Consider the following 27,073-nt stretch of genomic DNA (forward strand, 5'->3'; position numbering starts at 1 on the left):
ACAATGCCGTCTTAAGTACAAGAAGCCTGACCCTTCTTACTGACTATATCTTGATCCATTCCTGTGACACTGGTTATAGAATCCGATGCTTCACTTCAGGTTTACTGTATCCCTTGGACCCTCTTATTGACGATGAAACACAGAAATTGCATCGGAATTAAATACAAAAGGCACAATGCCGACTTAAGTACAAGAAGACTGACTCTTCTTACTGACTATGATTTGAACCATTCCTGTGACACTAGTTGTAGATTCCGATGCGTCACTTCAGCTTTACTGTAACCCTAGGACCATCTTATTGATGATGAAACACAGAAATTGCATCTGAACTAAATACAAAAGGCACAATGCCGAATAAGTACAAGAAGACTGACTCTTCCTATTGTCTATGTTTTGAACGATTCCTGTGACATTAGTTATGGATTCCGATGATTCACATCAGGTTTGCTGTATCCTTTGGACCTTCTTATTGGCGACGAAACACAGAAATTGCATCGGAATTGAATATAAAAGGCACAATGCCGACTTAAGTACAAGAAGACTGACTCTTCCTACTGTCTATGTTTTGAACCATTCCTGTGATACTAGTTATAGATTCCGATGCTTCACCTCAGGTTCACTGTATACCTCTGACCGTCTTATTGACGATGAAACACAGAAATTGCATCGGAATTAAATAGAAAAGGCACAATGCCAACTTAAGTAGAAGAAGACTGACTCTTCTTACTGACTATACCTTGATCCATTCCTGTGACACTAGTTATAGATGCCGTTGCTTCACTTCAGGTTTACTGTATCCCTTGGACCTTCTAATTGACGATGAAACACAGAAATTGCATCGGAATTAAATAGAAAAGCCACAATGCCGGCTTATGTACAAGAAGACTGACTCATCATACTGACTATGATTTGAACCATTCCTGTGTGACTAGTTGTAGATTCCGATGCTTCACTTCAGGTTTACTGTATCCCTCTGACCTTCTTATTAACGATGAAACACAGATATTGCATCGGAGTTAAATACAAAAGGCACAATGATGACTTAAGTACAAGTAGACTGACTCTCCTTACTGACTATGTTTGAACCATTCCTGCGACACTTGTTATAGATTCCGATGCTTCACTTCTGATTTACTGTAGCCCTAGGACCTTCTTACTGACGATGAAACACAGAAATTGCATCTGAACTAAATACAAAAGGCACAATGCCGAATATGTACAAGAAGACTGACTCATCCTACTGTCTATGTTTTGACCGATTCCTGTGACATTAGTTATATATTCCGATGCTTCACTTCAGGTTTGCTGTATCCTTTGGACCTTCTTATTGGCGACGAAACACAGAAATTGCATCGGAATTAAATCGAAAAGGCACAATGCCGACTTAAGTACAAGAAGACTGACTCATCTTACTGACTATGATTTGAACCATTCCTGTGTGACTAGTTGTAGATTCCGATGCTTCTCTTCAGGTTTACCGTATCCCTCTGACCTTCTTATTAACGATGAAACACAGATATTGCATCGGAGTTAAATACAAAAGGCACAATGCCGACTTACGTACAAGAAGACTGACTCTTCTTACTGACTATGTTTGAACCATTCCTGTGACACTTGTTATAGATTCCGATGCTTCACTTCTGATTTACTGTATCCCTCTGAAATTCGTATTGACGATGAAACACAGAAATTGCATCGGAATTAAATACAAAAGGCACAATGCCGACTTAAGTACAAGAAGACTGACTCTTCTTACTGACTATGTTTTGAACCATTCCTGTGACACTGGTTATAGATTCCGATGCTTCACTTCAGGTTTACTGTATCCCTCGGACCTTCTTATTGACGATGAAACACAGAAATTACATCGGAATTAAATACAAAAGGCACAATGCCGACTTAAGTACAAGCTGATTGACTCTTCTCAGTGTCTATGATTTGAACAGTTCCCGGGACACTAGTTGCAGATTCCGATGCTTCGCTTCAGGTTTTTGTATCCCTTGGACCTTCCTATTGACGATGAAACCCAGAAATTGCATCTGAACTAAATACAAAAGGCACAATGCCGAATTATGTACATGTAGACTGACTCTTCCTACTGTCTATGTTTAGAACCATTCCTGGGACACTAGTTATAGATTCCGATGCTTCACTTCAGGTTTACTGTCTCCCTTGGATCTTCATATTGACGAAGAAACACAGAAATTGCATTGGAATTAAATACAAAAGGAACAATGCCGACATAAGTACAAGAAGACTGACTCTTCTTACTGACTATGTGTTGAACCATTTCTGTGACACTAGTTAGAGATTCCGATGCTTCACTTCAGGTTTACTGTATCCCTGTGACCATCTTATTGACGATGAAACATAGTTATTGCATCGGAATTAAATTGAAAAGGGCACACTGCCGACATAAGTACAAGAAGATTGCCTCTTCTTACTGTCTATGCTTTGAACCATTCCTCTGACACTGGTTATAAATTCCGATGCTCCACTTCAGGTTTACTGTATACCTTGGACTTTCTTATTGTCGATGAAATTCAGAAATTGCATCGGAATTAAATACAAAAGGCACAATGCCGACTTAAGTACAAGAAGACTGACTCTTCTTACTGACTATATTTTGAACCTTTCCTGTGACACTAGTAATAGATTCCGATGCTTCACTTCAGGTTTACTGTGTCGCTCTGACCTTTGTATTGAAGATGAAACACTGAAATTGCATTGGAATTAAATAGAAAAGGCACAATGCCGTCATAAGTACCAGCTAGTCTGACTCTTCTTAGTGTCAATGTTTTGAGCCAATCCTCTAACGCTAGTTACACATTCCGATGCTTCACTTCAGGTTTACTGTATCCCTCTGATCTTCCTATTGACGCTGAAACACAGATAGTGCATCGGAATTAAATACAAAAGGCACAATGCCAACAAAAGGACAAGAAAACTGACTCTTCCTACCGTCTATGTTTAGAACCATTCCTGTGACACTAGGTATAGATTCCGATGCTTCACTTCAGGTTTACTGTATCCCTTGGACCTTCTGATTGACGATGAAACACAGAGATTGCATCGGAATTAAATAGAAAAGGCACAATGCCGGCTTAAGCACAAGAAGACTGACTCTTCTTACTGACTATGATTTGAAACGTGCCTGTGTGACTAGTTGTAGATTCCGATGCTTCACTTCGGGTTTGCTGTATCCCTCTGACCTTCTTATTAAAGATGAAACACAGATATTGCATCGGATTTAAATACAAAAGGCACAATGCCGACTTAAGTACAAGAAGACTGACTCTTCTTACTGACTATGATTTGAACCACTCCTGTGACACTAGTTATAGATTCCGATGCTTCACGTCTGGTTTATTGTATCCTTCGGACCTTCATATTCACGATGAAACTCAGAAATTGCATCGAAATTAAATACAAAAGGCACAATGCCGACTTAAGTACAAGAAGACTGACTCTTCTTACTGACTATGTTATGAACCATTCCTGTGACACTAGTTACATATTCCGATGCTTCACTTCAGGTTTACTGTATCCCTTGGACCTTCTTATTGACGATGAAACACAGTAATTGCATCGGAATTGAATAGAAAATGCACTATGGCGACTTTAGTACAAGAAGACTGACTCTTCTTACTGATTATGTGTTGAACAATTCCTGTGACACTAGTTGGAGATTCCGATGCTTCACTTCAGGTTTACTGTATCCCTCTGACCTTCTTATTGACGATGAAACACAGTAATTGCATCGGAATTATATTTAAAAGGGCACAATGCCGACTTAAGTACAACAAGACTGTCTCTTCTTACTGTCTATGCTTTGAACCATTCCTGTGACACTAGTTCTAGAATCCGATGCTCCACTTCAGGTTTACTGTATCCCTTGGACCTTCTTATTGACGATGATACACAGAAATTGCATCGGAATTAAATACAAAATGCACAATGCCGACTTAAGTACAAGAAGATTGACTGTTCTTACTGACTATGTTTTGAACCTTTCATGTGACACTAGTTATAGATTCCGATTCTACACTTCAGGTTTACTGTATCCCTTGGACCTTCTTATTGCCGATGAAACACAGAAATTGCATCGGATATAAATACAAACGGCACAATGCCGACTTAAGTACATGCGGACTGATTCTTCCTACTGTCTATGCTTTGAACCATTCCTGTGTCACTAGTTATAGGTTCCGATGCTTCACTTCAGGTGTACTGTATCCCTTGGACCTTCTTATTGACGATGAAACACAGAGATTGCATCTGAATTAAATAGAAAAGGCACAATGCCTGCTTAAGTACAAGAAGACCGACTCTTCTTACTGACTATGATTTGAACCATTCCTGTGTGACTAGTTGTAGATTCCGATGCTTCAATTCAGGTTTACTGTATCCTTTGGAACTCCTTATTGGCGACGAAACACAGAAATTGCATCGGAATTAAATAGAAAAGGCAAAATGCCGACTTATGTTCAAGAAGACTGATTCTTCCTACTGTCTATGTTTTGCACCATTCCTGTGACTCTAGTTATAGATTCCGATGCTTCACCGCAGGTTCAGTGTATCCCTCAGACCTTCTTATTGACGATGAAACTCAGAAATTGCATCGGAATTAAATAGAAAAAGCACAATGACGACTTAAGTACAAGCAGACTTGCTCTTCTTAGTGTCTATGGTTTTAACCATTCCTGTGACGCTAGTTACAGATTCCGATGCTTCACTTCAGGTTTACTGTATCCCTTGGACCTTGTTATTGACGATGAAACACACTAATTGCATCGGAATTAAATACCAAAGGCACAATGCCGACTTAAGTACAAGATGACTGACTCTTCTTACTGACTATGTTTTGAACCATTCCTGTGACACTAGTTATAGATTCCCATGCTTCACTTCAGGTTTACTGTATTCCTCTGACCTTCGTATTGACGATGAAACACAGAAATTGCATCGGAAATAAATACAAAAGCACAATGCCGACTGAAGTACATGTAGACTGAATCTTCCTACTGTCTATGTTTTGAACCATAAGTGTGACACTAGTTATTGATTCCGATGCTTCACTTCAGGTTTACTGTATCCCTTGGACCTTCTTATTGACGATGAAACACAGATAGTGCATCGAAATTACATACAAAAGGCACAATGCCAAATTAAGTACAAGAAGACTGACTCTTCCTACTGTCTATGTATTGAACCATTCCTGTGTCACTAGTTTTAGATTCCGATGCTTCACTTCAGGTTTACTGTATCCCTTGGTCCCTCTTATTGACGATGAAACACAGAAATTGCATCGGATATAAATACAAACTTCACAATGCCGACTTAAGTACATGTAGACTGAATCTTCCTACTGTCTATTTTTTTAACCATTCCTGTGACACTAGTTATAGGTTCCGATGCTTCATTTCAGGTTTACTGTATCCCTCTGACCTTCTTTTTGACGATGAAACACAGATATTGTATCGGAATTAAATAGAAAAAGCACAATGACCACTTAAGTACAAGCAGACTGACTCTTCTTAGTGTCTATGTTTTGAACCATTCCTGAGACACTAGTTAGAGATTCCGATGCATCACTTCAGGTTTACTGTTTCCCTCTGACCTTCTTATTGACGATGAAACACAGAATTTGCATCGGAATTAAATAGAAAAGGCACAATGCCGACTTAAGTACAAGAAGACTGACTCTTCTTACTGACTATACCTTGATCCATTCCTGTGACACTAGTTATACATTCCGATGCTTCGTTTCAGGTTTGCACTATCGCTTGGTTCTTCTTATTGACGATGAAAGACAGATAGTGCATCGGAATTAAATACAAAAGTCTCAATGCCGACTTAAGTACAAGAAGACTGACTCTTCCTACTGTCTATGTTTTGAACCATTCCTGTGACACTAGTTATAGATTCCGATGCTTCACCTCAGGTTCACTGTATCCCTCTGATCTTGTTATTGACGATGAAACACAGAAATTGCATCGGAATTAAATAGAAAAGGCACAATGCCGTCTTAAGTACAAGCAGACTGACTCTTCTTAGTGTCTATGTTTAGAACCATTCCTGTGACGCTAGTTACAGATTCCGATGCTTCGCTTCAGGTATACTGTATCCCTTGGACCTTCTAATTGACGATGAAACACAGTAATTGCATCGGAATTAAATACAAAAGGCACAATGCAGACATAAGTACAAGAAGACTGACTCTTCTTACTGACTATGTGTTGAACCATTCCTGTGACACTAGTTAGAGATTCCGATGCTTCACTTCAGGTTTACTGTATCCCTCTGACCTTCTTATTGACGATGAAACACAGTAAATGCATCGGAATTAAATTGAAAAGGGCACAATGCCGACTTAAGTACAAGAAGACTGACTCTTCTTACAGTCTATGCTTTGAACCATTTCTGTGCCACTAGTTATAGTTTCCGATGTTCCACTTCAGGTTTACTGTATCCCTTGGACCTTCTTATTGACGATGAAACACAGAAATTGCATCGGAATTAAATACAAAATGCACAATGCCGACTTAAGTACAAGAAGACTGACTCTACTTACTGACTATGCTTTGAACCATTCCTGTGACACTAGTTATATATTCCGATGCTTCACTTCAGGTTTACTGAATCTCTTAGACCTTCTTATTGACGATGAAACACAGAAATTGCATCGGATATTAATGCAAACGGACAATGCCGACTTAAGTACATGTAGACTGAATCTTCCTACTGTCAATGTTTGAACCATTCCTGTGACACTAGTTATAGGTTCCGATGCTTCACTTCAGGTTTCCTGTATCCCTTGGACCTTCTTATTGACGATGAAACACAGAGATTGCATCGGAATTAAATAGAAAAGGCACAATGCTGGTTTAAGTGCAAGAAGATTGACTCTTCTTACTGACTATGTTTTGAACCATTCCTGTGATACTAGTTATAGATTCCGATGCTTCACTTCTGGTTTACTGTATCCCTCGGACCAGCGTGTTGACGATGAGACACAGAAATTGCATCGGAATTAAATACAAAAGGCACAATGCCGACTTAAGTACAAGAAGTCTGACTCTTCTTACTGACTATGTGTTGAACCATTCCTGTGACACTAGTTAGAGATTCCGATGCTTCACTTCAGCTTTACTGTATCGCTCTGACCTTTGTATTGACGATGAAACACAGAAATTGCATCGGAAATAAATACAAAAGGCACAATGCCGACTTAAGTACGTGTAGACTGAATCTTCCTACTGTCTATGTTTTGAACCAATAGTGTGACACTAGTTATAGATTCTGATGCTTCATTTCAGGTTTACTGTATCCCTTGGTTCTTCTTATTGACGATGAAACACAGAAATTGCATATGAACTAAATACAAAAGGCACAATGCCGACTTAAGTACAAGAAGACTGACTCTTCCTACTGCCTATGATTTGAACAATTCCTGTGACACTAGTTATAGATTCCGATGCTTCACTTTAGGTTTACTGTATCCCTCTGACCTACTTATTGACGACGAAACACAGAAATTGCATCGGAATTAAATAGAAAAGGCACACTGCCGACTTAAGTACAAGAAGACTGACTCTTCTTACAGACTATATCTTGATTGATTCCTGTGACACTAGTTATAGATTCCGATGCTCCTCTTCAGGTTTACTGTATCCCCTGGACCTTGTTATTGACGATGAAACGCAGAAATTGCATCGGAATTAAATACAAGAGGCACAATGCCGACTTAAGTACAAGAGGACTGACTCTTCTTACTGACTATGTGTTGAACCATTCCTGTTGCACTAGTTAGAGGTTCCGATGCTTCACCTCAGATTTACTGTATCCCTCTGTCCTTCATATTGACGATGAAACACAGAAATTGCATCGGAACTAAATACAAAATGCACAATGCCGACTTAAGTAGCACACGACTGACTCTTCCTACTGTCTATGTTTTGAACGAATCCTGTGACATTGGTTATAGATTCCCATGCTTAACTTCAGGTTTACTGTGTCCTTTGGAACTTCTTATTGGCGACGAAACACAGAAATTGCATCGGAATTAAATAGAAAAAGCCCAATGCCGACTTCAGTGCAAGAAGACTGACTCTTCCCACTGTCTATGTTTTAAACCAATCCTGTGACACTAGTTATAGTTTCCGATGCTTCACCTCAGGTTCACTGTATCTCTCTGACCTTCTCATTGACGATTAAACACAGAAATTGCATTGGAATTAAATAGAAAAGGCACAATGCCTTCTTAAGTACAAGCAGACTGACTCTTCTTAGAGTCTATGTTTTGAACCATTCCTGTGACTCTAGTTACAGATTCCGATGCTTCACTTCAGGTTTACTGTATCCCTTGGACCTTCTTATTGACGATGAAACACAGTAATTGCATCGGAATTAAATACAAAAGGCACAATGCCGACTTAAGTACAAGAAGGCTGACTCTTCTTACTGACTATGTGTTGAACCATTCCTGTGACAATAGTTAGAGATTCCGATGCTTCACTTCAGGTTTACTGTATCCCTCTGACCTTCCTATTGACGATGAAACACAGTAATTGCATCGGAATTAAATTCAAAAGGGCACAATGCCGACTTAAGTACAAGAAGACTGACTCTTCTTACTGTCTATGCTTTGATCCATTCCTGTGACACTAGGTATAGATTCCGATGCTCCACGTCAGGTTAACTGTATCCCTTGGACTTTCTTATTGACGATGAAACACAGAAATTGCATCGGAATTAAATACAAAATGCACAGTGCCGACTTAAGTACAAGAAGACTGACTGTTCTTACTGACTATGTTTTGAACCATTCCTGTGACACTAGTTATAGATTCCGATGCTTCACTTCAGGTTTACTGTATCCCTTGGACCTTCTTATTGACGATGAAACACAGAAATTGCATCGGATATAAATACAAACGGCACAATGCCGACTTAAGTACATGTACACTGAATCTTGCTACTGTCTATGATTTGAACCATTCCTGTGACACTAGTTACATATTTTCCGATGCTTCACTTCAGGTTTACTGTGTCCTTTGGAACTTCGAATTGGCGACGAAACACAGAAATTGCATCGGAATTAAAAAGAAAAGGCACAATGCAGACTTAAGTTCAAGAAGACTGACTCTTCCTACTGTCTATGATTTGAACCATTCCTGTGACTCTAGTTATAGATTCCGATGTTTCACCGCAGGTTCACTGTATCCCTCTGACCTTCTTATTGACGATGGAACACAGAAATTGCATCGGAATTAAATAGAAAAGGCACAATGACGTCTTAAGTTCAAGCAGACTGACTCTTTTTAGTGTCTATGTTTTGAACCATTCCTGTGACGCTAGTTACAGATACCGATGCTTCACTTCAGGTTTACTGTATCCCTTGGACCTTCTTATTGACGATGAAACGCAGTAATTGCATCGGAATTAAATACCAAAGGCACAATGCCGACTTAAGTACAAGAAGACTGACTCTTCTTACTAACTATGCGTTGAACCTTTCCTGTGACACAAGTTAGAGATTCCGATGCTTCACTTCAGGTTTACTGTATCCCTCTGACCTTCTTATTGACGATGAAACACAGTAATTGCATCGGAATTAAATTGAAAAGGGCACAATGCCGACTTAAGTACAAGAAGACTGACTCTTCTTACTGTCTATGCTTTGAACCATTAATGTGACACTAGTTATAGATTCCGGTGCTCCACTTCAGGTTCACTGTATCGCTTGGACCTTCATATTGACGATGAAACACTGAAATTGCATCGGAATTATATACAAAAGGCACAATGCCGGCTTATGTACATGTAGACTGAATCTTCCTACTGTCTATGTTTTGAACCATTCCTGTGACACTAGTTATTGGTTCTGATGCTTCATTTCACGTTTACTGTATCCCTTGGAACATCTTATTGACGATGAAACACAGATAGTGCATCGGAATTAAATACAAAGGGCACAATGCCAACTAAAGTACAAGGAAACTGACTCTTCCTACCGTCTATGTTTTGAACCATTCCTGTGACACTAGGTATATATTCCGATGCTTCACTTCAGGTTTACTGTATCCCTTGGCCCTTCTTATTGACGACGAAACACAGAGATTGCATCGGAATTAAATAGAAAAGGCACAATATCGGCTTAAGCACAAGAAGACTGACTCTTCTTACTGACTATGATTTGAAACATTCCTGTGTGACTAGTTGTAGATTCCGATGCTTCACTTCAGGTTTACTGTATCCCTCTGACCTTCTTATTAACGATGAAACACAGATATTGCATCGGAATTAAATACAAAAGGCACAATGCCGACATAAGTACAAGAAGACTGACTCTTCTTACTGACTATGTTTTGAACCATTCCTGTGACACTAGTTATAGAGTCCGATGCTTCATTTCAGGTTTACTGTATCCCTCTGACCTTCTTTTTGACGATGAAACACAGATATTGTATCGGAATTAAATAGAAAAAGGACAATGACCACTTAAGTACAAGCAGACTGACTCTTCTTAGTGTCTATGTTTTGAACCATTCCTGAGACACTAGTTAGAGATTCCGATGCATCACTTCAGGTTTACTGTTTCCCTCTGACCTTCTTATTGACGATGAAACACAGAATTTGCATCGGAATTAAATAGAAAAGGCACAATGCCGACTTAAGTACAAGAAGACTGACTCTTCTTACTGACTATACCTTGATCCATTCCTGTGACACTAGTTATACATTCCGATGCTTCGTTTCAGGTTTGCACTATCGCTTGGTTCTTCTTATTGACGATGAAAGACAGATAGTGCATCGGAATTAAATACAAAAGTCTCAATGCCGACTTAAGTACAAGAAGACTGACTCTTCCTACTGTCTATGTTTTGAACCATTCCTGTGACACTAGTTATAGATTCCGATGCTTCACCTCAGGTTCACTGTATCCCTCTGATCTTGTTATTGACGATGAAACACAGAAATTGCATCGGAATTAAATAGAAAAGGCACAATGCCGTCTTAAGTACAAGCAGACTGACTCTTCTTAGTGTCTATGTTTAGAACCATTCCTGTGACGCTAGTTACAGATTCCGATGCTTCGCTTCAGGTTTACTGTATCCCTTGGACCTTCTAATTGACGATGAAACACAGTAATTGCATCGGAATTAAATACAAAAGGCACAATGCAGACATAAGTACAAGAAGACTGACTCTTCTTACTGACTATGTGTTGAACCATTCCTGTGACACTAGTTAGAGATTCCGATGCTTCACTTCAGGTTTACTGTATCCCTCTGACCTTCTTATTGACGATGAAACACAGTAAATGCATCGGAATTAAATTGAAAAGGGCACAATGCCGACTTAAGTACAAGAAGACTGACTCTTCTTACAGTCTATGCTTTGAACCATTTCTGTGCCACTAGTTATAGTTTCCGATGTTCCACTTCAGGTTTACTGTATCCCTTGGACCTTCTTATTGACGATGAAACACAGAAATTGCATCGGAATTAAATACAAAATGCACAATGCCGACTTAAGTACAAGAAGACTGACTCTACTTACTGACTATGCTTTGAACCATTCCTGTGACACTAGTTATATATTCCGATGCTTCACTTCAGGTTTACTGAATCCCTTAGACCTTCTTATTGACGATGAAACACAGAAATTGCATCGGATATTAATGCAAACGGACAATGCCGACTTAAGTACATGTAGACTGAATCTTCCTACTGTCAATGTTTGAACCATTCCTGTGACACTAGTTATAGGTTCCGATGCTTCACTTCAGGTTTCCTGTATCCCTTGGACCTTCTTATTGACGATGAAACACAGAGATTGCATCGGAATTAAATAGAAAAGGCACAATGCTGGTTTAAGTGCAAGAAGATTGACTCTTCTTACTGACTATGTTTTGAACCATTCCTGTGATACTAGTTATAGATTCCGATGCTTCACTTCTGGTTTACTGTATCCCTCGGACCAGCGTGTTGACGATGAGACACAGAAATTGCATCGGAATTAAATACAAAAGGCACAATGCCGACTTAAGTACAAGAAGTCTGACTCTTCTTACTGACTATGTGTTGAACCATTCCTGTGACACTAGTTAGAGATTCCGATGCTTCACTTCAGCTTTACTGTATCGCTCTGACCTTTGTATTGACGATGAAACACAGAAATTGCATCGGAAATAAATACAAAAGGCACAATGCCGACTTAAGTACGTGTAGACTGAATCTTCCTACTGTCTATGTTTTGAACCAATAGTGTGACACTTGTTATAGATTCCGATGCTTCATTTCAGGTTTACTGTATCCCTTGGTTCTTCTTATTGACGATGAAACACAGAAATTGCATATGAACTAAATACAAAAGGCACAATGCCGACTTAAGTACAAGAAGACTGACTCTTCCTACTGCCTATGATTTGAACAATTCCTGTGACACTAGTTATAGATTCCGATGCTTCACTTTAGGTTTACTGTATCCCTCTGACCTTCTTATTGACGACGAAACACAGAAATTGCATCGGAATTAAATAGAAAAGGCACACTGCCGACTTAAGTACAAGAAGACTGACTCTTCTTACAGACTATATCTTGATTGATTCCTGTGACACTAGTTATAGATTCCGATGCTCCTCTTCAGGTTTACTGTATCCCCTGGACCTTGTTATTGACGATGAAACGCAGAAATTGCATTGGAATTAAATACAAGAGGCACAATGCCGACTTAAGTACAAGAGGACTGACTCTTCTTACTGACTATGTGTTGAACCATTCCTGTTGCACTAGTTAGAGGTTCCGATGCTTCACCTCAGATTTACTGTATCCCTCTGTCCTTCATATTGACGATGAAACACAGAAATTGCATCGGAACTAAATACAAAATGCACAATGCCGACTTAAGTAGCACACGACTGACTCTTCCTACTGTCTATGTTTTGAACGAATCCTGTGACATTGGTTATAGATTCCCATGCTTAACTTCAGGATTACTGTGTCTTGTGGAACTTCCTATTGGCGACGGAACACAGAAATTGCATCGGAATTAAATAGAAAAAGCCCAATGCCGACTTCAGTGCAAGAAGACTGACTCTTCCCACTGTCTATGTTTTAAACCAATCCTGTGACACTAGTTATAGTTTCCGATGCTTCACCTCAGGTTCACTCTATCTCTCTGACCTTCTCATTGACGATTAAACACAGAAATTGCATTGGAATTAAATAGAAAAGGCACAATGCCTTCTTAAGTACAAGCAGACTGACTCTTCTTAGTGTCTATGTTTTGAACCATTCCTGTGACTCTAGTTACAGATTCCGATGCTTCACTTCAGGTTTACTGTATCCCTTGGACCTTCTTATTGACGATGAAACACAGTAATTGCATCGGAATTATATACAAAGGTCACAATGCCGACTTAAGTACAAGAAGGCTGACTCTTCTTACTGACTATGTGTTGAACCATTCCTGTGACAATAGTTAGAGATTCCGATGCTTCACTTCAGGTTTACTGTATCCCTCTGACCTTCCTATTGACGATGAAACACAGTAATTGCATCGGAATTAAATTCAAAAGGGCACAATGCCGACTTAAGTACAAGAAGACTGACTCTTCTTACTGTCTATGCTTTGATCCATTCCTGTGACACTAGGTATAGATTCCGATGCTCCACGTCAGGTTAACTGTATCCCTTGGACTTTCTTATTGACGATGAAACACAGAAATTGCATCGGAATTAAATACAAAATGCACAGTGCCGACTTAAGTACAAGAAGACTGACTGTTCTTACTGACTATGTTTTGAACCATTCCTGTGACACTAGTTATAGAATCCGATGCTTCACTTCAGGTTTACTGTATCCCTTGGACCTTGTTATTGACGATGAAACACAGAAATTGCATCGGATATAAATACAAACGGCACAATGCCGACTTAAGTACATGTACACTGAATCTTCCTACTGTCTATGATTTGAACCATTCCTGTGACACTAGTTATATATTTTCCGATGCTTCACTTCAGGTTTACTGTATCCTTTGGAACTTCGAATTGGCGACGAAACACAGAAATTGCATCGGAATTAAATAGAAAAGGCACAATGCAGACTTAAGTTCAAGAAGACTGACTCTTCCTACTGTCTATGTTTTGAACCATTCCTGTGACTCTAGTTATAGATTCCGATTTTTCACCGCAGGTTCACTGTATCCCTCTGACCTTCTTATTGACGATGGAACACAGAAATTGCATCGGAATTAAATAGAAAAGGCACAATGACGTCTTAAGTTCAAGCAGACTGACTCTTTTTAGTGTCTATGTTTTGAACCATTCCTGTGACGCTAGTTACAGATACCGATGCTTCACTTCAGGTTTACTGTATCCCTTGGACCTTCTTATTGACGATGAAACGCAGTAATTGCATCGGAATTAAATACCAAAGGCACAATGCCGACTTAAGTACAAGATGACTGACTCTTCTTACTGACTATGCGTTGAACCTTTCCTGTGACACAAGTTAGAGATTCCGATGCTTCACTTCAGGTTTACTGTATCCCTCTGACCTTCTTATTGACGATGAAACACAGTAATTGCATCGGAATTAAATTGAAAAGGGCACAATGCCGACTTAAGTACAAGAAGACTGACTCTTCTTACTGTCTATGCTTTGAACCATTAATGTGACACTAGTTATAGATTCCGATGCTCCACTTCAGGTTCTCTGTATCGCTTGGACCTTCATATTGACGATGAAACACTGAAATTGCATCGGAATTATATACAAAAGGCACAATGCCGGCTTATGTACATGTAGACTGAATCTTCCTACTGTCTATGTTTTGAACCATTCCTGTGACACTAGTTATTGGTTCCGATGCTTCATTTCAGGTTTACTGCATCCCTTGGAACATCTTATTGACGATGAAACACAGATAGTGCATCGGAATTAAATACAAAGGGCACAATGCCAACTAAAGTACAAGGAAACTGACTCTTCCTACCGTCTCTGTTTTGAACCATTCCTGTGACACTAGGTATAGATTCCGATGCTTCACTTCAGGTTTACTGTATCCCTTGGCCCTTGTTATTGACGACGAAACACAGAGATTGCATCGGAATTAAATAGAAAAGGCACAATATCGGCTTAAGCACAAGAAGACTGACTCTTCTTACTGACTATGATTTGAAACATTCCTGTGTGACTAGTTGTAGATTCCGATGCTTCACTTCAGGTTTACTGTATACCTCTGACCTTCTTATTAACGATGAAACACAGATATTGCATCGGAATTAAATACAAAAGGCACAATGCCGACATAAGTACAAGAAGACTGACTCTTCTTACTGACTATGTTTTGAACCATTCCTGTGACACTAGTTATAGAGTCCGATGCTTCACTTCTGGTTTACTGTATACCTCGGACTTTCGTACTGATGATGAAACACAGAAATTGCATCGGAATTAAATACAAAAGGCACAATGCCGACTTAAGTACAAGAAGACTGACTCTTCTTACTGACTATGTAATGAACCATTCCTGTGACACTAGTTACAGATTCCGATGCTTCACTTCAGATTTACTGTATCCCTAGGACCTTCATATTGACGATGAAACACAGAAATTGCATCGGAACTAAATACAAAATGCACAATGTCGACTTAAGTACCACACGACTGACTCTTCCTACTGTCTATGATTTGAACGAATCCTGTGACATTGGTTATAGATTCCCATGCTTAACTTCAGGTTTACTGTATCCTTTGGAACTTCTTATTGGCGATGAAACACAGAAATTGCATCGGAATTAAATAGAAAAAGCCCAATGCCGACTTCAGTGCAAGAAGACTGACTCTTCCCACTGTCTATGTTTTAAACCAATCCTGTGACACTAGTTATAGTTTCCGATGCTTCACCTCAGGTTCACTGTATCTCTCTGACCTTCTCATTGACGATGAAACACAGAAATTGCATTGGAATTAAATAGAAAAGGCACAATGCCTTCTTAAGTACAAGCAGACTGACTCTTCTTAGTGTCTATGTTTTGAACCATTCCTGTGACTCTAGTTACAGATTCCGATGCTTCACTTCAGGTTTACTGTATCCCTTGGACCTTCATTTTGACGATGAAACACAGTAATTGCATCGGAAATAAATACAAAAGGCACAATGCCGACTTAAGTACAAGAAGGCTGACTCTTCTTACTGACTATGTGTTGAACCATTCCTGTGACTATAGTTAGAGATTCCGATGCTTCACTTCAGGTTTACTGTATCCCTCTGACCTTCCTATTGACGATGAAACACAGTAATTGCATCGGAATTAAATTCAAAAGGGCACAATGCCGACTTAAGTACAAGAAGACTGACTCTTCTTACTGTCTATGCTTTGATCCATTCCTGTGACACTAGTTATAGATTCCGATGCTCCACGTCACGTTAACTGTATCCCTTCTACTTTCTTATTGACGATGAAACACAGAAATTGCATCGGAATTAAATACAAAATGCACAGTGCCCACTTAAGTACAAGAAGACTGACTGTTCTTACTGACTATGTTTTGAACCATTCCTGTGACCCTAGTTATAGATTCCGATGCTTCACTTCAGGTTTACTGTATCCCTTGGACCTTCATATTGACGATGAAACACTGAAATTGCATCGGAATTATATACAAAAGGCACAATGCCGGCTTATGTACATGTAGACTGAATCTTCCTACAGTCTATGTTTTGTACCATTAGTGTGACACTAGTTATTGATTCGGATGCTTCATTTCCAGTTTACTGTATCCCTTAGACCTTCTTATTGATGATTAAACACAGATAGTGCATCGAAATTAAATACAAAAGGCACAATGCCAACTTAAGTACAAGAAGACTGACTCTTCCTACTGTCTATGTATTGAACCATTCCAGTGTCACTAGTTTTAGATTCCGATGCTACACTTCAGGTTTACTGTATCCCTCTGACCTTCTTATTGACGATGAAACACAGAAATTGCATCGGATATTAATAGAAACTTCACAATGCCGACTTAAGGACATGTAGACTGAATCTTCCTAATGTCTATGTTTTGAACCATTCCTGTGACACTAGTTTTAGGTTCCGATGCTACATTTCAGGTTTACTGTATCCCTTGGACCTTCTTATTGACGATGAAACATAGATAGTGCATCGGAATTAAATTCAAAAGGCACAATGCCAACTAAAGTACAAGCAGACTGACTCTGCTTCGTGTCTATGTTTTGAACGATTCCTGTGACGCTAGTTACAGACTCCGATGCTTCACTTCAGGTTTACAGTATCCCTCTGACCATCTTATTGACGATGAAACACAGAAATTGCATCGGAATTAAATACAAAGGCACAATGCCGTCTTAAGTACAAGAAGACTGACTCTTCTTACTGACTATGTTTTGAACCATTCCTGTGACACTAGTTATTGATTCCGATGCTTCATTTCAGGTTTACTCTATCCCTTGGATTTTCTTATTGACGATGAAAGACAGATAGTGCATCGGAATTAAATACAAAAGGCACAATGCCGACTTAAGTACAAGAAGACTGACTCTTCCTACTGTCTATGTTTTGAACCATTCCTGTGACACTAGTTATAGAGTCCGATTATAAACTTCAGGGCTACTCTATCCGTCTGGCCTTCTTTTTGACGATGAAACACAGAAATTGCATCGGAATTAAATAGAAAAGGCACAATGCCGACTTAAGTACAAGAAGACTGACTCTTCTTTCTGTCTATGTTTTGAACCATTCCTGTGACGGTAGTTAGAGATTACGATGCATCACTTCAGGTTTACTGTATCCCTTTGTCCTTCTTATTGACGATGAAACACAGAAATTGCATCGGAATTAAATAGAAAAGGCACAATGCCGTCTTAAGTTTAAGCAGTCTGACTCTTCTTAGTGTCTATGTTTTGAACCATTCCTCTGACACTAGTTATAGATTCCGATGCATCACTTCAGGTTTACTGTATCCCTAGGACCTTTATATTGACGATGAAACACAGAAATTGCATCGGAACTAAATACAAAAGGCACAATGCCCACTAAAGTACCACAAGACTGACTCTTCCTACTGTCTATGTTTTGAACGAATCCTGTGACATTAGTTATAGATTCCGATGCTTCACTTCAGGTTTACTGTATCCTTTGGAACTTCTTATTGGCGACGAAAACAGAAATTGCATCGGAATTAAATAGAAAAGGCACAATGCCGACATAAGTACAAGAACACTGACTCTTCCCACTGTCTATGTTTTGAACCATTCCTGTGACGCTAGTTACAGATTCCGATGCTTCACTTCAGGTTTACTGTATCTCTTGGACCTTCTTATTGACGATGATACACAGTTATAGCATCGGAATTAAATACAAAAGACACATAGCCGACTTAAGTACAAGAAGACTGACTCTTCTTACTGTCTATGTTTTGAACCATTCCTGTGACACTAGTTATAGATTCCGATGCTTCACTGCAGGTTCAGTGTATCCCTCTGACCATCTTATTGACGATGAAACACAGAAATTGCATCGGAATTAAATAGAAAATGCACAATGCCGTCTTAAGTACAAGCAGTCTGACTCTTCTTCGTGTCTATGCTATGAAACCATTCCTGTGACACTAGTTATAGATTCCGATGCTCCACTTCAGGTTTACTGTATCCCTTGGACCTTCTTATTGACGATGAAACACAGAAATTGCACCGGAATTAAATAGAAAAGGCACAAAGCCGACTTAAGTACATGAAGGCTGGCTCTTCTTACTGACTATGTTCTGAACCATTCCTGTGACACTTGTTATAGATTCCGCTGCTTCACTTCAGGTTTACTGTATCCCTCTGACCTTCGTATTGACGATGAAACTCAGAAATTGCATCGGAAATAAATACAAAAGGCACAATGCCGACTTAAGTACATGTAGACTGAATCTTCCTACTGTCTACGTTTTGAACCATTAGTGTGACGCTAGTTACAGATTCCGATGCTCCAGTTCAGGTTTACTGTATCCCTTGGACCTTCTTATTGACGATGAAACACAGAAATTGCATCGGAAATAAATACAAAAGGGACAATGCCGTCTTAAGTACAAGAGGACTGACTCTTCTTACTGACCATGTGTTGATCATTCCTGAGACACTAGTTGGAGATTCCGATGCTTCACTTCAGGTTTACTGTATCCCACTGACCTTTTTATTGACGATGAAACACAGAAATTGCATCGGATATAAATTCAAACGGCACAATGCCGACTTATGTACATGTAGACTGAATCTTCCTACCGTCTATGATTTCTACCATTCCTGTGACACAAGTTATAGGTTCCGATGCATCATTTCAGGTTTACTGTATCCCTTGGACCTTCTTATTGACGATGAAACACAGATAGTGCATCGGAATTAAATTCAAAAGGCACAATTCCAACTAAAGTACAAGAAGACTGACTCTTCCAATTGTCTATGTTTTGAACCATTCCTGTGACACTAGTTATAGATTCCGATGCCCCACTTTAGGTTTACTGTATCCCTCTGACCTTCTTTTTGACGTTGAAACACAGAAATTGTATCGGAATTAAATTGAAAAAGCACAATGCCGACTTAAGTACAAGCAGACTGACTCTTCATAGTGTCTATGTTTTGAACCATTCCTGTGACGCTAGTTACAGATTCCGATGCTTCACTTCAGGTTTACTGTATACCTCTGACCATCCTATTGACGATGAAACACAGAAATTGCATCGGAATTAAATACAAACGGCACAATGCCGACTTAAGTACAAGAAGACTGACTCTTCGTACTGACTGTTTTGAACCATTCCTGTGACACTAGTTATAGATTCCGATGCTTCACTTCAGGTTTACTCTATCCCTCTGACCTTCTTATTGACGATGAAACACATAAATTGGTTCGGAATTAAATACAAAAGGCGCAATGCCGAGTTAAGTACAAGAAGACTGACTGTTCTTACTGTCTATGTTTTGAACCATTCCTGTGACACTAGTTATAGATTCCGATGCTTCACTTCAGGTTTACTGTAACCCTCTGACCTTCTTATTGACGATGTAACAAAGAAATTGAATCGGAATTAAATACAAAATGCACAATGCCAACCTAAGTACAAGAAGCCTGACTCTTCTTGCTGACTATGATTTGAACCATTCCTGTGACACTAGTTATAGATTCCGATGCTTCACTTCAGGTTTACTGCAACCCTACTACCATCTTATTGACGATGAAACCCAGAAATCGCATGGGAACTAAATACAAAAGGCACAATGCCGACTTAAGTACAGGAAGATTGACTCTTCCTACTGTCTATGTTTTGAATGATTCCTGTGACATTAGTTATGGATTCCGATGCTTCACTTCAGGTTTACTGTATCCTTTGGACCTTCTTATTGGCGACGGAACACAGAAATTGCATCGGAATTAAATAGAAAAGGCTCAATGCCGACTTAAGTACAAGAAGACTGACTCTTCCTACTGTCTATGTTTTGAACCATTCCTGTGACACTAGTTATATATTCCGATGCTTCACCTAAGGTTCACTGTATCCCTCTGACCTTCTTATTGACGATGAAACACAGAAATTGCATCGGAATTAAATTGAAAAGGGCACAATGCCGACTTAAGTACAAGAAGACTGACTCTTCTAACTGTCTATGCCTTGAACCATTAATGTGACACTAGTTATAGATTCCGATGCTCCACTTCAGGTTCACTGTATCGCTTGGACCTTCATATTGACGATGAAACACTGAAATTGCATCGGAATTATATACAAAAGGCACAATGCCGGCTTATGTACATGTAGACTGAATCTTCCTACTGTCTATGATTTGTACCATTAGTGTGACACTAGTTATTGATTCCGATGCTTCATTTCCAGTTTACTGTATCCCTTGGACCTTCTTATTGATGATTAAACACAGATAGTGCATCGAAATTAAATACAAAGGCACAATGCCAACTTAAGTACAAGAAGACTGACTCTTCCTACTGTCTATGTATTGAACCATTCCAGTGTCACTAGTTTTAGATTCCGATGCTACACTTCAGGTTTACTGTATCCCTCTGACCTTCTTATTGACGATGAAACACAGAAATTGCATCGGATATAAATACAAACTTCACAATGCCGACCTAAGGACATGTAGACTGAATCTTCCTAATGTCTATGTTTTGAACCATTCCTGTGACACTAGTTTTAGGTTCCGATGCTTCATTTCAGGTTTACTGTATCCCTTGGACCTTCTTATTGACGATGAAACACAGAAATTGCATCGGAATTAAATACAAAGGCACAATGCCGTCTTAAGTACAAGAAGACTGACTCTTCTTACTGACTATGTTTTGAACCATTCCTGTGACACTAGTTATAGAGTCCGTTTACTAACTTCAGGGCTACTCTATCCGTCTGGCCTTCTTTTTGACGATGAAACACAGAAATTGCATCGGAATTAAATAGAAAAGGCACAATGCCGACTTAAGTACAAGAAGACTGACTCTTCTTTCTGTCTATGTTTTGAACCATTCCTGTGACGCTAGTTAGAGATTACGATGCATCACTTCAGGTTTACTGTATCCCTTTGTCCTTCTTATTGACGATGAAACACACTAATTGCGTCGGAATTAAATTGAAAATGGCACAATGCCGACTTAAGTACAAAAAGACTGACTCTTCTAACTGTCTATGTTTTGAACCATTCCTGTGACACTAGTTATAGATTCCGATGCTTCACTTCAGGTTTACTGTATCCCTCTGACCTTCTTATTGACGATGAAACACAGAAATTGCATCGGAATTAAATAGAAAAGGCACAATGCCGTCTTAAGTTTAAGCAGTCTGACTCTTCTTAGTGTCTATGTTTTGAACCATTCCTCTGACACTAGTTATAGATTCCGATGCATCACTTCAGGTTTACTGTATCCCTAGGACCTTTATATTGACGATGAAACACAGAAATTGCATCGGAACTAAATACAAAATGCACAATGCCCACTAAAGTACCACAAGACTGACTCTTCCTACTGTCTATGTTTTGAACGAATCCTGTGACATTAGTTATAGATTCTGATGCTTCACTTCAGGTTTACTGTATCCTTTGGAACTTCTTATTGGCGACGAAAACTGAAATTGCATCGGAATTAAATAGAAAAGGCACAATGCCGACATAAGTACAAGAAGACTGACTCTTCCCACTGTCTATGTTTTGAACCATTCCTGTGACGCTAGTTACAGATTCCGATGCTTCACTTCAGGTTTACTGTATCTCTTGGACCTTCTTATTGACGATGATACACAGTTATAGCATCGGAATTAAATACAAAAGACACATAGCCGACTTAAGTACAAGAAGACTGACTCTTCTTACTGACTATGCTGCGAAACCATTCCTGTTACACTAGTTATAGATTCCGATGCTCCACTTCAGGTTTACTGTATCCCTTGGACCTTCTTATTGACGATGAAACACAGAAATTACATCGGAATTAAATAGAAAAGGCACAATGCCGACTTAAGTACAAGAAGACTGACTCTTCTTACTGTCTATGTTTTGAACCATTCCTGTGACACTAGTTATAGATTCCGATGCTTCACCGCAGGTACAGTGTATCCCTCTGACCATCTTATTGACGATGAAGCACAGAAATTGCATCGGAATTAAATAGAAAATGCACAATGCCGTCTTAAGTACAAGCAGTCTGACTCTTCTTCGTGTCTATGCTATGAAACCATTCCTGTGACACTAGTTATAGATTCCGATGCTCCACTTCAGGTTCACTGTATCCCTTGGACCTTCTTATTGACGATGAAACACAGAAATTGCACCGGAATTAAATAGAAAAGGCACAATGCCGACTTAAGTACATGAAGGCTGGCTCTTCTTACTGACTATGTTCTGAACCATTCCTGTGACACTAATTATAGATTCCGCTGCTTCACTTCAGGTTTACTGTATCCCTCTGACCTTCGTATTGACGATGAAACTCAGAAATTGCATCGGAAATAAATACAAAAGGCACAATGCCGACTTAAGTACATGTAGACTGAATCTTCCTACTGTCTACGTTTTGAACCATTAGTTTGACACTAGTTACAGATTCCGATGCTCCACTTCAGGTTTACTGTATCCCTTGGACCTTCATATTGACGATGAAACACAGAAATTGCATCGGAAATAAATACAAAAGGGACAATGCCGTCTTAAGTACAAGAGGACTGACTCTTCTTACTGACTATGTGTTGAACCATTCCTGTGACACTAGTTGGAGATTCCGATGCTTCACTTCAGGTTTACTGTATCCCACTGACCTTCTTATTGACGATGAAACACAGAAATTGCATCGGATATAAATTCAAACTGCACAATGCCGACTTATGTACATGTAGACTGAATCTTCCTACCGTCTATGTTTTCTACCATTCCTGTGACGCAAGTTATAGGTTCCGATGCATCATTTCAGGTTTACTGTATCCCTTGGACCTTCTTATTGACGATGAAACACAGATAGTGCATCGGAATTAAATTCAAAAGGCACAATTCCAACTAAAGTACAAGAAGACTGACTCTTCCAATTGTCTATGTTTTGAACCATTCCTGTGACACTAGTTATAGATTCCGATGCATCACTTTAGGTTTACTGTATCCCTCCGACCTTCTTTTTGACGTTGAAACACAGAAATTGTATCGGAATTAAATTGAAAAAGCACAATGCCGACTTAAGTACAAGCAGACTGACTCCTCATAGTGTCTATGTTTTTAACCATTCCTGTGACGCTAGTTACAGATTCCGATGCTTCACTTCAGGTTTACTGTATACCTCTGACCATCTTATTGACGATGAAACACAGAAATTGCATCGGAATTAAATACAAACGGCACAATGCCGACTTAAGTACAAGAAGACTGACTCTTCGTACTGACTGTTTTGAACCATTCCTGTGACACTAGTTATAGATTCCGATGCTTCACTTCAGGTTTACTCCATCCCTCTGACCTTCTTATTGACGATGAAACACATAAATTGGTTCGGAATTAAATACAAAAGGCGCAATGCCGAGTGAAGTACAAGAAGACTGACTGTTCTTACTGTCTATGTTTTGAACCATTCCTGTGACACTAGTTATAGATTCCGATGCTTCACTTCAGGTTTACTGTATCCCTTGGACCTTCTTATTGTCGTTGAAACACAGAAACTGCATCGGAATTAAATACAAAAGGCACAATGCCGACTTAAGTACAAGAAGACTGACCCTTCTTACTGTCTATGTTTTGAACCATTCCTGTGACACTAGTTATAGATTCCGATGCTTCACTTCAGGTTTACCGTATCCCTCTGACCTTCTTATTGACGATGAAACACAGAAACTGCATCGGAATTAAATAGAAGAGGCACAATGCCGGCTTAAGTACAAGAAGACTGACTCTTCCTACTGTCTATGTTTTGAACCATTCCTGTGACACTAGTTATAGATTCCGATGCTTCACTTCAGGTTTACTGTATCCTTTGGACCTTCTTATTGGCGACGAAAAACAGAAAATGCTTCTGAATTAAATAGAAAACGCACAATGCCGACTTAAGTACAAGAAACCTGACTCTTCTTACTGTCTAAGCTTTGAACCATTCCAGTGACACTAGTTATAGATTCCGATGCTTCACTTCAGGTTTACTGTATCCCTCTGACCTTCTTATTGACGATGTAACACAGAAATTGAATCGGAATTAAATACAAAAGGCACAATGCCAACCTAAGTACAAGAAGACTGACTCTTCTTGCTGACTATGATTTGAACCATTCCTGTGACACTAGTTATAGATTCCGATGCTTCACTTCAGGTTTACTGCAACCCTACTACCATCTTATTGACGATGAAACCCAGAAATCGCATGGGAACTAAATACAAAAGGCACAATGCCGACTTAAGTACAGGAAGATTGACTCTTCCTACTGTCTATGTTTTGAATGATTCCTGTGACATTAGTTATGGATTCCGATGCTTCACTTCAGGTTTACTGTATCCGTTGGACCTTCTTATTGGCGACGGAACACAGAAATTGCATCGGAATTAAATAGAAAAGGCTCAATGCCGACTTAAGTACAAGAAGACTGACTCTTCCTACTGTCTATGTTTTGAACCATTCCTGTGACACTAGTTATATATTCCGATGCTTCACCTAAGGTTCACTGTATCCCTCTGTCCTTCTTATTGACGATGAAACACAGAAATTGCATCGGAATTAAATAGAAAACGCACAATGCCGTCTTAAGTACAAGCAGACTGACTCTTATTAGTGTCTATTTTTGAACCATTCCTGTGACGCTAGTTACACATTCAGATGCTTCACTTCAGGTTTACTGTATCCCTTGGACCTTCTTATTGACGATGAAACACAGAAATTGCATCGGAATCAAATACAAAAAGGCAGAATGGCGACTTAAGTACAAGAAGACTTACTCTTCTTACTGACTATGCGTTGAACCATTCCTGTGACACTAGTTAGAGATTCCGTTGCTTCAGTTCAGGTTTACTGTATCCCTCTGACCTTCTTGTTGACGATGATACACAGTAATTGCATCGAAATTAAATTGAAAAGGGCACAATGCCGACTTTAGTACAAGAAGTCTGACTCTTCTTACTGACTAATTTTTGAACCATTCCTGTGACACTAGTTATAGAATCCGATGCTCCACCACAGGTTTCCTGTATCCCTCGGACCTTTTTCATGACGAAGAATCACAGAAATTGCATCGGAATTAAATACAAAAGGCACAATGCCGACTTAAGTACAAGAAGACTGACTCTTCTTACTGTCTATGCTTTGAAGCATTCCTGTGACACTAGTCATAGATTTCGATGCTTCACTTCAGGTTTTCTGTATCCCTGTGACCTTCTTATTGATGATGAAACACAGAAATTGCATCGGAATTAAATAGAAAAGGCACAATGCCGACTTAGGTACAAGAAGACTGACAATTCTTACTGTCAATGTTTGAACCATTCCTGTGACACTAGTTATAGATTCCGATGCTTCACTTCAGGTTTGCTGTGTCCCTGTGACCTTCTTATTGACGATGAAACACAGAAATTGCATCGGACTTAAATAGAAAAGACACAATGCCGACTTAAGTACAAGAAGAATGACTCTTCCTACTGTCTATGTTTTGAACCATTCCTGTGACACTAGTTATAGATTCCGATGCTTCACGTCAGGATTACTGTATCCCTTGGACCTTCTTATTGACGACGAAACACAGAAATTGCATCGGAATTAAATACAAAAGGCTTAATCCCGACTTAAGTACAAGAAGACTGACTCTTCTTACTGACTATGTTTTGAACCATTCCTGTGACAATAGTTATAGATTCCGATGTTTCACTTCAAGTTTACTCCATCCCTAGGACCTTCTTATTGACGATGAAACACAGAAATTGCATCGGAACTAAATACAAAAGTCACAATGCCTACTTAAGTACAAGAAGACTGACTCTTCCTACTGTCTATGCTTTGAACGATTCCTGTGACATTAGTTATAGATTCCGATGCTTCACTTTAGGTTTACTGTATCCCTCTGACCTTCTTATTGAAGATGAAACACAGAAATTGCATCGGAATGAAATAGAAAAGGCACAATGCCGTCTTAAGTACAAGCAGACTGACTCTTCTTAGTGTCTATGTTTTGAACCATTCCTGCGACGCTAGTTACAGATTCCGATGCTTCAGGTTTACTGTATCCCTTGGACCTTCTTATTGACGATGAAACACAGAAATTACACCGGAATTAAATACAAACGGCACAATGCCGACTTAAGTACAAGAAGACTGACTCTTCCTACTGTTTATGTTTTGAACCATTCCTGTGACACAAGTTATAGATTCCGATTATTCACTTTAGGTTTACTCTATCCCTCTGACCTTCTTTTTGACGATGAAACACAGAAATTACATCGGAATGAAATAGAAAATGCACAATGCCGTCTTAAGTACAAGCAGTCTGACTCTTCTTAGTGTCTATGCTATGAAACCATTCCTGTGACACTAGT

The sequence above is a fragment of the Schistocerca serialis genome, chromosome 6, assembly GCF_023864345.2.
Source record: "Schistocerca serialis cubense isolate TAMUIC-IGC-003099 chromosome 6, iqSchSeri2.2, whole genome shotgun sequence".
NCBI lineage: Eukaryota > Metazoa > Arthropoda > Insecta > Orthoptera > Acrididae > Schistocerca > Schistocerca serialis.